We start from the raw sequence: 4,728 nt of genomic DNA on the forward strand, positions 1-4,728 counted from the left end.
AAGTTCTGTGCCCAAAAAATGTTTCTCGCTCTTTTCCCTGGAATAATGGCTTTCATACTTTGGGAAGGAATTGATATGTTGGTGTACACTATTTTTGATTTCGTCAGAAGTTTTATTAATTGGCGTGTGCTTACCTCTTTGATCAGCCTGTATTAGATCTCCTGGTTCAATTTTTTTTAAACACATTTAATACTACCAAGTTTGATATACAAAGTGTGTTTAAAAACATAACCTTACACACCCTAAATCGCTGATTATTCACTGTAAAATGGTATTGTAGTGTGTTATTTTTAATTTATTACTGTTTGGATCCATTTTTTCTCACTCTAACAGTAGGGACGCTTTCAATACATGAAAAGATAAATTGCCTTTTTAACATCTGTAATGTTTTCCTCATTCCAGTATGAGTTAAAAATTTGTTGTCTTTCGTTTTCTGGCAATCTTTCATAGCATTTCATCCGACACATGCAAGGAGGCTTTAATTTTTTTGCAGGCATGATTTTGCCTTTTTTACTTAAATACTCCTTTCCACCAGCTATTTTTCGTTTCCGAACATTACATGCCCATTCCTTTACATGCACTACACGTTTTTTAACTTTCTGTTTACATTTAGATGCATTTTTTACCTCTCTTTTAGGAATATTTTCCTCTTCTAAATCAACTTCATGTTCATTTGAATCGTCTTCATCACTGGTTAGGTATAAATCTTCATCAAGTAGATTTTGATTTGTTAACGTACTAGTCAAAGGATTGGTAATAGATTTCGCCCTTACCTTATTTTTCACTGGTTTACTTATATTATGTCTCACATCATTGTCGTCTGACTCCGAGCTTTCAGAACTTTGAGGCTCATAGTTCTTGTCATTATCCGAATCATCGTCTCCAAACAAATTGTCATCTTCAACCTCTTCATCGGCATAATCTTGTAAATTACTGCTGTGACCAGGTGTTTCTGAAACAAACCCAGCCATGATATAATTATTGTAGGTTATTGTTGGTAGGCCTATAATTGGCCCAACACAAAAACAACCTTTATAACATAACATAAATGGTACTACATGTTACGTAAATAAGTCACCAGAATCACACCATGTTCAAAAACATGGTCAGTTTAAAAAACAGACAAAATCCCATATTATTATAAAAGAACCATTCTATCTTATACTAACATTTTAAAAGCAGAGTGAAACTAGGTAAAGTTTGATATTGAACCTCTGTACAAAAGAAACATACAATACTAAATGAGGTTAGAATTAATACTAAATCAGTGTTATTGAACAATAGCTTACCTGTTGTAGATGTTGTTGCATTAGGAATACTACATGACAGTAATTGTAGTATTTTTCTCCCACGAGAGTTGGAATCCATCTTACAATATTATTAAACAACAGCTGAATTTAACATCTGAAAAAACATCTGTTTTTAATTTTAAAATATCTTCAAAAAACTTTTTATTAAATATTTTAAAATTGTTTGCAACTATGTCGTTTTAACAATATACTAGGATAAAATGACACACATGTTAGGATAAAATGACATAACACTCTTTTTTTAACCAAAATGAAAAAAAATTCTTTATTGGACATAAATTATGTTTTAGTTACAGTTTCACAAAGTTCACATACAAAAATTTTAATTTTTTTATCTAGGCCAGTGCAATCCAAATGAGCCCAAAGTTTGCATGACGAACATTGCAGCCAAAGTTCCCTGGATTTCGACTTCGAATACAGTTCATTACAATAAATGCAGCCTACGTCCTCTTCTTCGTCACTGATGTCAAATAGGTCTTCTTCAAACGCATCATCTGGTTGAAATTGTAACCACTTCTTTGTGTTTCTCAAGCTCTTCTTTTGTTCTTTTGCCACTCTGAGGACTTTTTTTTTTTTTTTTTCAGCACTTTGATATAAAAGGAGAACTAGTCAAATGTGCTTCATGTTTCTTCTTTTGGCGCTTTTTTATTGGAGTTAAGGCTTGAGGCAGTGGAGAGATATCAGCCACAGTTAGGCCTACTACTTTGCCAGTGCTTGTAGACGGACCTGGAGAGTCTGCAATTGTTTGCACTGATGATGGGCTCGGGGTGTTGTACAGGAGTTTCTTCATTAGGCGTACCGTTTTCTATTTCTCGAAGCCTTTTTGTCGTTTCACTTAAAGCGAACAAATGTTCAGGAATAATATCTGGGTTTAAAGGGTACATTCCAGTGTGCAAGAAACCTTTCTCAGCATTGACTACTGTGGCAGCTTTTCCGTAAGCTACAGAAAAAATTGAGCGAATTTGATACACTGTAACAACTCTTCCGGGGTGATTCCGCATCCATTTATGAACCTCCTGGTTATAAAACGTCTTAAGTGGGCCAAAAAAAGCTTACATCCAGAGGTTGCATTCGGTGAGTGCAGTGAGGAGGCAAGCACAACATAAAAACTCCATTTCGTTTAGCAAACTCGAGGACAGTAACATCTTTGTGACTCCCATGACCATCAACTAATAACAATATTTTTCATTGATTGAAGGCTGAGTGTGCTTTTACGACATGTTCAAGAACTTTAAGAAAAAGTTCCCCAGTCATCCAGCCTTTTTTTTTTGGACAAGCCCCAGAGAACCAGTGGGAGCGTCATCTAGAAGCTCATGTTAAAAGTTTTCCGTGCAAAAACAAAAACAGGTGGAATGTAATGGCCAGTGGCACTCATAGCACACACAACAGAAAACATGAGATCCTCTTTCTGCACTAGTGATTGTTCCAACTTGCTTCTTACCAGTTGTCGCAAAAACCTTCGGTGCCTCTTGCACTGTGGATAGTGCGGATTGATCAAGATTATATATTCTGTTAGGTGAAAAATTATTTGAACTAAGCATATGTTCATAGTTTTTGAAAAAAGAACCAACACTTTCCTTGTTAAATCCTGAAGCACGGGAAAAACTAGTACTCTCTGGTTTTCTTAAAGAAATGCCAGGATTTCTTTTCCGGAACCCTGCAAGCCAATCCCATCCTGCTGCTTCATTTTCACAGTTGAATCTGTGATCAACTCCGTTCTTTTTAGCAAGTTGAAAGGCAAGCTTTCGGACCTCGGTAGGGGTTAGTCCAAAGCCCCTTGATTCCAAGAGCTTAATTTGTTCAAGTAACTCCTTTTCTGTGTCGGTATCAAATGTCGGTTGAAACCGTCCAAGTCTTTTTTGAGCTCCTTTGAACAACTTATTCTTACCTCCTTCGGCCCTCCTTCTTAAAGTAGCCTGAGGCACTCCAAATGTTTTGGCAGCTTTCAGCCATCCCATAGTTTTTCTTCAACCGCTTTTAATGCATTAAGCATAGACTCCTCACTCCAAGACTGCCTATCTGTTTTTTTTCTTCTGTATTTACCCATCTGGAAAAAACAACAGAATTAGTCATAGTCGAGCACGACAAAATGTATCATTTCACACATTTATATTTTTTAAATCTAATAACTGTCGAATTAAAAAGCTGTTAAATACAGCGTTTTTAAAGTCTTTAAAATAAAACAAATTGCTTTATTCGTGATAATTTCAATTAATCGGTGATTTACTTTTTTAAATAAAGATAGAACGTTATAAATTTTTTCAATTATAATAAATAATTAGCACACTAGTATGGTCTGGCTTTGGGTGTGAGAGAAACAAAGCACTTAAAAATTAAACAAAGAACAAAGGTTTTTATGTTTCCTTTAGAAAGTAATCTGGAACATGACCGAAGCACATTGATAAGATTTTTTAAACTTTTATGCAGTGTTAGAGAATTCTTAATGTTTTTACGACAGATAAAATTGTAAAAGAGATTGGCTGTGATTCAGGGTAAAATGACATACTATGTCATTTTAGCCCATTTAAGTAAATATGTCATTTTACCCTGAACCACGTGATTTTAAATAATCTTAATTATATTATTATTACATTGGTTTTAAGGTTGTTTGGTTAATCAAACATGTACCTGAGACTACAAGGATTCCAAAAATAATAATAGTTTCTAAGTTACTACTCACCTTGATGTAGAAAAATAATATTTATTACATAAAAAAAAAACTTTTGGTAAAGACAACACAGGAACTCTAATGACAATGGCCTCCGTGACCCAACAGAAGCTACCAGCCAGCTCAGACCACTGGAGACGGCAGAGTACCAACTGCTGAAACTGAAATTACTTGTATTTCCGCTCAAAAATTTCCCTCACGGTGGGAAATAACGTGGTGTGTCATTTTACCCAAGTGTGTCATTTTAGACTGGTCTCCCCTACTTGTACGGAAAACATTTTCAGGTCCTCTCACCCACAACGTATCCTATAATATATACAGCCGCATGTGAAACGACTCACTCACTCACTCACTGACTGACAGATATATACAAATTCTAACATAGTTCTAGAAGTGCTAGAAACTTGAAATTTGGCACGCAGGTACCTTTCACAATATGATCCGGAGGAAAAGTCTGAAAACCGGACTTTTTTACTTCTAAACCCCTCAAAAAAATGCGAGAAAATTCATGCATTTTTCACCCCTGCAGGCCTTTTTTGTAAGCCCGATAGCGGGCGAACCGTTGGAGCTAGCTCGGATCTGACGAAAAATTCATAATCAGGAATGAAATGAACTACAAAAAAGGTCCAGTGACTTTTTGCTCTATCTTCCATGGTTAAGCGACAAAACGCTCGAACATTTGACATTCCAGAGATTTTTTCGCTTAAAACAAAGTTTCGAGCCCGATAGCGGCCGAACGGTAGGTCGTAG

The sequence above is a fragment of the Homalodisca vitripennis genome, unplaced genomic scaffold, assembly GCF_021130785.1.
Source record: "Homalodisca vitripennis isolate AUS2020 unplaced genomic scaffold, UT_GWSS_2.1 ScUCBcl_2381;HRSCAF=7083, whole genome shotgun sequence".
NCBI classification, from domain to species: Eukaryota; Metazoa; Arthropoda; class Insecta; order Hemiptera; family Cicadellidae; genus Homalodisca; species Homalodisca vitripennis.